The sequence below is a fragment of the Marmota marmota genome, unplaced genomic scaffold (genome assembly GCF_001458135.2).
Source record: "Marmota marmota marmota unplaced genomic scaffold, marMar, whole genome shotgun sequence".
NCBI lineage: Eukaryota > Metazoa > Chordata > Mammalia > Rodentia > Sciuridae > Marmota > Marmota marmota.
This window is the reverse complement of record NW_026000016.1, coordinates 37,542,810-37,554,317: the sequence shown is the minus strand read 5'-3', so window position 1 is coordinate 37,554,317 and position 11,508 is coordinate 37,542,810. Positions and strand designations below refer to the sequence as shown.

The 11,508-nt window shown below is 36.9% G+C and overlaps 1 long non-coding RNA gene across 11 annotated transcripts in view; it reads right to left on the bottom strand.

Annotated features, from left to right (window-relative positions):
* LOC125618497 overlaps nt 1-11,508 on the bottom strand; it is a 329,397-nt gene that overhangs the window by 275,852 nt on the left and 42,037 nt on the right. The window lies entirely within an intron of this gene.

Below are 11,508 nucleotides of genomic sequence, written 5' to 3'. Positions count from 1 at the left end.
GAATATACATAAAAATTTATAACCATAGTTACTTACATTAGAAAAGTAAAAGGACTGAAAAAAAATCAATGAGCTAAGTAAGCATCCCTCATAAGTTGGAATAAAAATGCCAAATAAACCCAAACAGCATACACTGAAAGAATTAATGAAAAAAAAAGAGCTACCATTTAATTTAAAAAATATAAAAGACTGAAGAAGCTCTTTACGCATTCTTGTAAAAGGATGCCTAAGACATATTGTTAAGAAAGAATTAGAAATAGTGCATGCAGTCTGCTACTGTTTGTGCAAAAGAAAATATATATGGAGAGACAGAAAGGAAGACAGAGATACAGCCATCGAGAAGAGAGACTGAGAAATGTAAGTGAGGCTGCTTTCTGTGATGAGGATTGGAGGTGATGAAGGAGATCAGAGAACAGGCATGGGAGGGAATTTTCACTGCTACACCTTTTGTAATTTCTTAAATCATAAACAAAATGAAAGTCACATCTTTTACCAATTAAAAAAAATTTTAAATATATCGCACATCAGTTTACCAAAATAAAAAGTAAAAGAGAGTAGGTACATCCCCAAATGTTTGATTGAAATGCAAGGATTACACCTTGGCCTCCTGGTTTACTGATTTCAAATAAATAAAGCAGTAGCACTGGTGGTGACAGAGAGGGAGGTGACAATGGTGGAAGTTCGGTAGTAGTGGTAAGGGTGGTGGTGGTGGTACATTGGCAGTGATTGGGATAATGCTCTTGGAACTGCTCTAATAAGGTACAAAAGTCCTACTGGGCAAATTTCCTAGGCAACAAATGAGCTTATTTATTAATATAAGCCAAAAAATAGGAGAACATATAATACATCACTCTAGTTAAGGTCACCAATAATTTTCTCCCTTCTTTACTTTGCATTCTTTCATTTTTACCCATATTTTTATTGTGGTTTTGAAAAAATAATATCTACCCTCTTAACATTTTTAAATAGAGAACATTATTTTCAACTACAAACACATTGTACTGCAGATCTATAAAACTACTTCATCTTGTGAAACTGAAACTATATGCTTTGCAAGCAACTTTTCATTCTGAGTTTGATAACTTTGGATACCTCATATGAGTGGACTCATACAGTATTTGTCCCTTTGTGACAGGCTTATTTCACTGAGCATAATGTCCTTAAGTTTCATTCCTGTTGTTGTATATACAAGATTTCCTCCTTTTCAAGGCTGAATAATATTTCATTGTGTGTATATAACACATCTTTAGCCATTCATCTTTTGATGTACATCTGAGTTGCTTCCACATCTTGGTTATTGTGAATAATGCTGCAATAAATACCTCTCAGATTCTGATTTCAATTCTTTTGGATAAATACACGAAAGTAAGAACGCAGGGTCATATCATAGTTACATTTTCCATTTTTTGAGGTACCTCCATACTGTTTTCCATAGTAACTACACGTATCACATTCCCACCAACAATGCACAAGATTTCGATTTTTTCACATCCTTGCCTGCATTTATTGCTTTTTGTTTTTTTAATAATAGCCATCCTAACATGTGTGAGGCGATATTGAATTGTGCTTTTGATTGATATTTCCCTGATGATTAGTAAGGTTGAGTATTTTTTCCTGTACCTGTTGCCCACTTATATATCTTCTTTGGAGAAATCTCTATACAAATCCTTTATTGCTGTTGAGTTTTGAAACGTTCCTTATATATTTTGGCAACCCCTTATCAGATTCCTAGTCTGCAAATATTGTCTCCCACTCTATAGACTGCCTTTTCACTCTGTTGATTGTATCCTTTGCTATGCAGATGACTTTGTGTTCAATTTAGACCCACAAAATTCAGTCTGCTCATTAATTCCCAGCTGGGATTGTATTGACTATCAAAGGGTTGAAGAATAACCAATCACCCACGAAGTAGCCATAAAGGATCTGAGAAGATGTGAGCTATAAGTCACTACTTGTAATTGTTATTTGGACCATAGAATCTCTGAGCAGTTACCAAAAGGGCAGTTAGAACTTTTATGCCTTAAAAAACATCTACTATGCCTTTGCAAAAGACCATGTATATCTCGTTGTTAAAGGAATCCTGAATACATGTTTTAGTCAGCTTTTTTCGCTGCTGTGACTAAAGGATGACCAGAACAATTTTAAAGGAGGAAAAGTTTATTAGAGGGGCTCACAGTTTCAGAGTTCTTAGTCCATAGAAGGCCCGCTCTATTCCTCAGGGCTCCAGATGAGACAGGATATCATGGTGGAAGAGTGTGGCAGAGGGAGACAGCTCACATGATGATCAGAAAGCAGAGACAGAGGTCTCCACTCTCCAGACACAAAATATATACCCCTAAGCCACATCCCCAATTCCCACCTCCTCCAGCCATACCCTAGGACTTTAGTTACCACTCAACTAATCCCATCAGGTGATTAACTCACTGATTGGGTTCAGATTCTCACAACAATCATTTCTCCTCTGAACCTTCTTGCATTGTCTCACATGTGAGCGTTTGGGGGACACCTCACATCCAAACCATAACAGTATAGGTCTCTAGAGATGAAGACCCTGATGATTCTGCAGTGAGAACCTGGTGACCGCATTGTCATGGAGGGAAATATATAGTAACCTCAAGAGAAAAGCCAAGAACCTTACCTAGGCCCCTGGGCTTTGCTATTCCTTCTCCCCCCTCCATGTCCACTGGCTCCAGGTCAGAGGTGAGGTGACTGGTTGATTTGCATCCTCAGAGAAGAAATTTGCCTCCTGAAGAGAAGCATTATCCCAGCACCACCAGCCAGCAGCTTCAGTCTCCCTCTAATCACGGTCCTTAGTTGGTTCAAACTGAGGGGGCTGATTACTCAATGGCGCTAAAAATGGCGGATGAAAAGCAGAATGTGGATAACAAGTTATCCACATTCAATCAATTGTTTTTTTTTTTTCCTCTACATTTCCCCCAATCTCCATTTAGGCAACAACATGGGGGCTCTCTGATTATCTCACTGAATACCACAGGGTAGGCTCAAAAAAGTCTCAGAATCTGTTTGTCTTAATTCACATTGTTTAAAAGGGAATGCCAAGCCTGCACGCCCAATGATGGTATCAAGGGGAGAAGCATAACCATAAGCACTGAACAAACAATCCAAAGAAAAGAGAAGGGAGGAAGGGAAGAAAGAAGAGAGGTAGGACAGGAATGGAAATGTTAAAGCCCTGGGACTCACTACCTTTAGGAAAGTGCTGGTCAGAAGAAAGAGTCCTGCCCTTCTCTAATTTGAAGGCAAAATGAACCCCTGTGAAGAAGCAAAACTGAAGAAGTTCTGTCTGCATAGGTCTAAGTTCTCTCAAAAATAAGGGTAAGTGACATCCATGACATTCACAGCTGCAAGAAAACCTTTTTATGATAATTAATAACATTATTATGATTCCAGCTTATTCCAGGTCCCTTCTTTAACATCACAAAACTCCCCCAAAGAAAGTGACTTCGGTCTTCTTAGATCCTTTCTGTCCCCTTGCCATTTCCTTTGCATTTTAATACGAAAGCTGACAATACTCCAGTTTTCCCCAATTGAAATGTACCATCTCCCCTCTCCAAAAAATAGCCTATTGTGATTATTGAGTAGGCCTGGGTACTTTGTGCTTCATCTTTTCTGCAACTAGACAGCCTTTTTTTATTCTTAGGATAACTGAAACATTTGAACAATCATTGTCCTACAGAGGAGCTGATCTTGGAGCAATTGTGCTTTGTACCACTCCATCCCCTTTGGGAGCAAGATCATTTTTAAAATAATGACTTCTCCAGCAGTTTATTACCAGCCTGGAGTCATTTTCACACCTCAGAAGTGAAGGCTTAATGAGCAGAGAAATTAAAGAGTAAAACTCGGCTAGTATCTTCTTAAATGGCAGCATTTGGGTAGAAGATGCACTTCCAAAGAGGAGTTGCATCACGTTCATCTTGTTCTCCAAATGACCTTTAGGTAATGAACCTCAAAGTGTCCTCCCCCCTGCTCCACAATGCCAACCCTCTTCCTTTCCACCCTGGAGGAGATGTCTGGCTGGAAAATCATGTGGTAAATAATAGTCACGTTGGCAAGTCGCATCCATCTAGCTGGCCCCAAACACAGTAATCGCTCAGTAAAATCTTCCTGATTGAGTGGTATCCTCACATCCCCAGATCCTCACCACCACAGCTACTCCCTAGCAAAAGTTGCAAATTCCTAGGGATCCTTTAGAAATGTGCTCAAATAACACTTGTTCTTGCAACCTTTTCCTAATTCTCTTTAGTGTTCCTAGATTTCTTGGTTCTTATGTTTATTATTTGCACATTTTATTGTAAATACTGTGAATTTATAATGTATGTGTCTACCTTTCCGCTAGGCCTGGGTTCTGTAAGGACAGTGACCAAGCAGTATCCACGTTCTATATAATGCTAAACAAAAGTAAAAGCTTCATAAATACCTGGTGAGTATAATAATAATAATAATAATGACTACAATAATTCTTTTTAAATAAATGATATTATCAGAAATCATAGCCTTTGATCAAAGTAGAGGGATAAAACCTATAAGTAGGTTCAAAGATTGACTGAACTCTCCACATGACTAGCTTAAGGAAGATTTGTAGTCCACACTGAAACTTTTGAATAAAACTTTCCACATCCCTATTATAATTCAGATTCCCTGGGGAGCTTTCATGCATATCTCTTCATCTTCCCACCTGGAAGGACCAAAGATCTCATGTTTGGATGCTCTTTCCTTCATAACAACTGAACTCTGTAGAACCCTGTTTCTGGCTAAGAAATATACTGAGAGTATGATCAGATTTGCCCAGAGCAAACAAGTCAAATGAATGACAGTAGAAATCAATCTCTCTCAGTTGCTGCAGAGCCAGCATCTGTGGACCTCATTGCATATTATGCTTGGTTGGATTTGAGGCTCTTATTGATATATTTGGAATGTTGTTTTTTTTTTCTCTCTTTGTTAATATTGACAGTGAGAGTGCTAGATTTTGATTTCCAAAGTTTTTATTTCTTTTTTTTTCCTTTGTGATTGGAAAAAACACAAAGGAAAGAAAGAGGAAACAGGGAGAAAATGGCTGATGGAAAATGAGTAAGCACAAGGGGTAAGGAGAGGAAATAGAGGAATATGCGTCCTACCAGAAGAGCCCTCAGAATGGAGATCACAATAAGATGACCAGCACCCAATGCTATTAACAGACCCAGGAATCATCTTTAATCAATCTCAGGTTCAACAAGTTGTTTGTTGAATGGGACTCATTGTCATCAGAGGTAGGAGATTCACTCCTTCTCTGCAGTAGATATGAGAGATGAGGCAATTTGCTTTAGAAAAGCCACTGGAATTAAGCTGGTGTTTACTGCTTCATAAAAGAATAGTGGACAAATTACCTAGCTAGGCCATATTGGGTAGAATTGTTAGTTAAAAGTGACAACTAGGCCTGTAATTTACACTGCACTTTGGAAATTTAAGCTGGGAGGCTCAGAGCTCTCAGACGGGCATTGTAAAGCTGCTTTTGTACTTCTGGCTCATTCTGTGCTGGGAATCATTTAGCCATTGACTTTAACTGCTAATACAGTTCCATCAAATACGAAGTATAAATCAAAATTACTGGATCATTCAAAATCTGTCCTTAGAGTTGTTTATATGTATTTTTTCCACCATTACTTCAGTATAGTTACAAGAGAAGCTGCTAAATTATGATATATTGTGCAAGCTTTGTTGCCATCTTACTAGAGCCTCTTGCAAATAAGATGTAATCCATGACAAATTATTTTTCTAGTTATACAAAACATAAATAATGATAATAAAAAGGGAATCAAACTGATGAAGGATAGAGAAGAGAGAGGGGAGAGATGTTTCAAATAAATAAATAGCTCTGCTTCAGTTCCTGGCTGTCCAAAACAGGTCAGAAGATAAAAGAGGAATTTTAAAACTAACTTCACCATATAGGGGCCTAAATTCCTTTCTGTCTAGTCTCACCTACTAGTGAATGATAGAGGCTCTCACTAGTCACATATATAATCTCCTGTTTGAAGCTGTGTTGATCCACACTTGGCCTTGTTTTTATTTATTTATTTTTAACATCTTTTATTTTTTATTTTATTTGTTCTTTTTAGTTATGAATGACAGTAGAATGTATATTGACAATCATAACATATCATACATGGAGTATCACTTCCCATTCTTATGGTTAAACACGATAAGGAGTTACACTAGTTGAGTACTTATATATGAACATAGGAAAGTTATGTCGGATTCATTCTACTGTCTTTCCCACTTCCATCCTTCCTTGGCCTTGTTTTTAGAATCTGCATTCATCCTGTGTAAAATCATTCTACCCAAAGAAATATTTAGTATATATGAATCATCATGGATCAAGAAAACAACAGTGGGAGAAGCCCAACTTTTTGACCCCAGATTCCCTGATATCCATAGTATGTCAATAGGCCTCAGGTGGTTTAAAAAAAAAAATCACTGGAATATTCAATCTGAGCAAATCTGCCATCTTGTCTAAATCTTTGTTTTATGACTTTTTAAAATGTGGTTCAATGGGTAAATAAATTACCATTAGATTTATTCACAGTAGAGCAAGAAATATCATGGCAGAAAGAAATTGCTTATGTCCCATCAATGCCTCTCTGCCTTTCCTCACTTGGCCTTCTAAAATGTCCAGCCAGCATGCCTGAAGAATCGTGAAATTCACGTACAAACATGAAAAATGTCTTGTTAATTGAAGGCCCTACCTATCCCCATTTTTGCAGATCTCTGTGGTCTTGAAGGATAAAGAAAGCAACAAATCAAAAAACTTCCATCTCAAATCATCACAGTCATTAATCTTGCATTAACACACCAAAACAAAAAATTTGAGAAGCACTTTTTAAATTATACTTTGCCCTGATTCATACATAAAGCTAATAGATGAGGCATTAACTGAACTCTCTAATAGTTGCATCAGCAAAGGCCATTAGAATTATATAACAATAACAAGATATGTTGTTTTCCAGATTCCAGAACTCAGGAACATCTTTTTTTTTGAAAGAGGTTTCATAAACCATTACAAGTGTTGTAAATTTGGAATGTCACTGCCATATCCTCTTAGGCATCAATAATCAGCTGCTAACACAAGATGTTGGCTCTCCAGGGCCCCAAATCAAATCAGCAAAGCAGTTTAGAAATCTACAGAGAGAAAAGAGCCTTTGCAATTAAGAGTCTTCTGCCCATTTATAGAATCAAATTTTACAGGAACACAGCTTAGTATAAACTACGTTTCATGAACATTTCAACATAATATAACGAACACAAGCGTTTCAACGAAGCAGAGAGCAGAGCAATTTGTACTAGCAGATGGTTCACCCTGGGATCAGAGCAATTATCTTCTTACTCTACACACAGGGGTAGCCAAAGATCCAACAGTTGACTCTTCAAAACAACGAAGCGATAGAAGTGAATTTCTGAAATATTAAGACAAACAGGGTTTGCACCCTCCCCTCTCCAAAAGCAAGTCCTAGAGAATGTTTGTAAGAAGACAAGATTATTTCTGAGCCATGTCTGTATGATCACCCTGCTGAGTTATCTCAGAAAACTGATCTCAGGATGAGAGGGCTCAGCAGCTCCAGGATGCTACCCTGGAACACATGGACCTCTGTCTCTTTGACTATTTGCCTAAGAATATGATGATCTTCCCTCCTTTCCTTTTCATTAGTGTATCATACTGGATCTATGGGCAGATCAAAGATCTGCTAAAATAAACAATTATCGAATCAAAGTTTGAACTTCAGATGGTAAGAGGAAACAAATTTCTATATTATATTCTGATTTGCAATTACAGACCATGGAACCAGCATACCCAAACAGTGATGCTGAATATAGTCTACTGGGGGAAAACAGTTGAATGAAGAAAGACGATATATAACCTTCGTCTAGGTCAAAAATACTACTTCAAGTCACCTGGGTTATGAATACTTCCATCAGTTTCCTTGAGTTGTGGTATAAACACTCAGAAACTTTGTATATTTACTTGACTGAGGCAAAAGTAACAATAATATTAATAGGGAATTAAACACATTATGTAATGAGCTCACTACATACCTAAGGATGTTTTTCTTTTAAAGTTAGAAGTAAAATAAAACAAAACAAGTAAAAATAGTTGGTGTTAGAAGATTGAACATGGAGGGAAATTATAAATCAGGCCACATACAATTTGACATTTATAGGGCGACACCTACCTTATAGAGCTTGAAACAAAGATATTTTCATAGAATTTATATTAGGGGAAAAACAAAACAAATTTAAGAAGATGATAAGCAACAGAAAACCAAGGAGCAAGGATGTGTAGCATGTTGAAGGCTGCCTAGACTGCATAGAAGATTCACAGAATCCAAATAAAATCTAGACATGCAAGTGTCCTCCATTGGAAGAGTGTGTTAATCAGATTTTTCACTGCTGTGACTAAAACACCCTATCAGAACAACTGTAGAGGAGAAAGAAGTTTATTTATGGGCTCAAAGTTTCAGAGGTCTCAGTCCGTAGACGGCCAGCTCCATTCTTTGGGGCTCCAGGTGAGGCAGAAAGAACATCATGGCAGAAGAGTAAGGCAGAGGGAAGAGTCTCACTTGATGACCAGAAAGCAGAAAGAGACTCCACTTGCCAAATACAAATACATATCCCAAAGCCACGCCCCCATGCTCTACCTCCTCCAGCTACACCCCACCTGCCTTCAGTTACCACTCAATTAATCCCAGCAAGTGATTAATTCACTTAATTAGTCTTGAATTAAGACTCTCATGACCCAATCCTTTATTCTCTGAACCTTCTTGCATTGTCTCACATGTGAGCTTTTGGGGGACACCTCACATCCAAACCATATCAGAGAGAAAGAGTGGTCTATAGTTTGGAGCAGAGGAAAAAAGCCATCGAGGAGTAAAGAAAAAAAAAACATAGAGGCTATCCTGATTTTTTTTTTTTTTTTGCACTAGGGATTAAACCTAGGGTCTTGAGCATGCTAACCACACCCTCTACCACTGAGCTACATCCTCAGCACTATCCTGAAATTTGGAGCTTTATATTTAGCCGAGTCCTTTTGGATGCAATGACTCCTGAAGTCCATAAATCACTAGCAGATAGGAACTTCTACCCTGATGAGTGTAGAAGCTTCACATGCCCCATGGCTGACTGAGCAAGTTGTAAGTGCAGTTGGTATTAGGAAGAAGGCATCAGAGAGGGACACAGGGATGAAGAGGGACCTGGCATGAGAACTCTCTGGGCCTTGAAGATTGAATGAATTTTGTCACCCAGACAGGATAGATTGCCGAAGCCGTTTTACCCTCTGATGTCTACTTGAAGTTCAATTTCAGAATCTGAGATCTCTATGTTCATTCTGGTCCCACTGAGAAAAATAAGAAAAAGAATAAGAACAGTAATGAAATGATTATTAAAGAACACTTAAACACAAAAATGCCAAGCATTGTGCTCCTCACTTTGAAGATATTTAATTAAATTCTCATCACACTCCTTAAGATAGGTCTTATTAGTCCCACTACCATGTGAGGAACAGAATATTGCTTTATCCTTTGGATTCCAGATTAAAAGGCTGGCTATCTTTTTGATATATTTTATTATTTGAATCAAAGATCACTCTGTTACTATTAGATCATACAGAGAGATCATTTTACCTTTTCACATTTAACTTTTATTTAAGCCGTAGTAACTTAGTCTAAGATTATAAGGACAAGAGGAAGAGAAGAAAAAAAGAGGAAAGAGGTTGTCCAAGTAGCTCTCTTAATTATAATTAACTGATAAATTAAGGATGTTGCCTGGAGGATGAGTTTTTGACTTTATCATTTGTAATGACAACAATAAAGAAAAAAAATCAGCAACAAAAAAAATGCATTTGTAGTAGAGGGCTTGCTATATCTTTGTTCTAAGAGCTCAACGTATATCATTTAATAAATTAACTCATTCATGAGAATTAGTGAAGCCCTCTCATACAGATATCATTTCTATGGTCTTTTATCTGGATGGTCACAGCTGTAAAGAATTTACAATCAAATACTAGCAATTTAGGATTTAGAACCAACATTTTAGTTGTTATAGGTATCTGAATATATTTTAAATATTTTTCACATTAGAATTTCATATTATTTTTTGACCACTCCACTAAAATTAAAAAAAAAGACTTTGTCTTTTCATTTTTCCATTGAACTAGAGATTTCCAAATCACTTTATGGTACAAGAACAGAAATCTTGAATTTGGATCTGCCCTGGTTTTTACTCAATTCCATTTTTTAAAGAAATCCCTATAGCTATTCTAAAAGGGTTCAGGTGGGTCTGGTATAAGATGAAGTAATGTCATCTTACTTAATATTTTCAAAAGCATCAAGCATTAGGTTTTCTGTTCTTAATTCACTAGCCCTCTTCCTCATAATGATATTGGTAAAAAGGACAGTAATACATAATAGCTGGCCCATGAACTTCAACATCTCAGCTGTTTCTTGGTACGGCTGTCAGTGTTTTTTTGCTGAATACCAATTCTAATTGGTTAGTGCTATACAACTCAGGTTCAAAGTCTTTAATTCACCACTGGGTTATCAATTTTCAAATTATAATTCCATACAATGAATAGTGGATAGTTAGGCACTTAAAGTTCATTATTGCCTTATTTCCAGAAGCATAACTTGTAGGTTACAAGACTTTCTCCTAATTAGCCTGCAAAGAGTCATTTCTTTTCTAAGTTTTATCCAACAGTATAATTTTTTTAATGGTTGAGTTGTAAAATCTTTGAAATAAGATTTTATAATAGGAAGTGACAAATTGCAGCTACGGTTCGACCGTCTGCCTTTAATACATACACGTTCCTTGCAAACTCTGGCATTTTCTTCCCATGACCCAATGCCAATCAAGGGAAAGAGAAAAAAAAGAGAGAGAGGGCGGGAGGATGATAATTAAAAAGAGACTGTTAGTAAATTGGCACTGTGAAAAATGGTTATCAGTGAAGCACATGTATCTCTGAGATACAGCACTAAGTCAGAAGGCTGCTTTCCGGTGTGCTTTTCTAATATTTACTACTGCTGTTATTAAGGACTCTGTCACACTGGAAGTTAAGGTAGCCTTTTTGGGACCATGGACAGAGACACGCACATTATTCCTCTCTCAAACAAGGAGCAGACTCCTCATTGCATTTGGCAACTTGGAATATTTAAAGTTTTGAATGACAGTTACATGCATTCATCTTCATTTGGGGGGGACATCTGGCTTGTTCCTTTTCTTCTGGGATTTCAAAACTCAATGAAGATCGAGAGTGCCCAGGATGCTTGACATCTTCAGGCACACCAAGGACAAATGTTCCTATCCAATAAACAAAAATACTTTAAAAAATCATGATTCCAATTATGTCACCAGATTTGCTAATAATTATGTTTTCTTATATATAAGATATTATATATAAGATACTATATATGATATATATAAGATATATACAAGATACTATATATAATATATATAAGATATATATATATA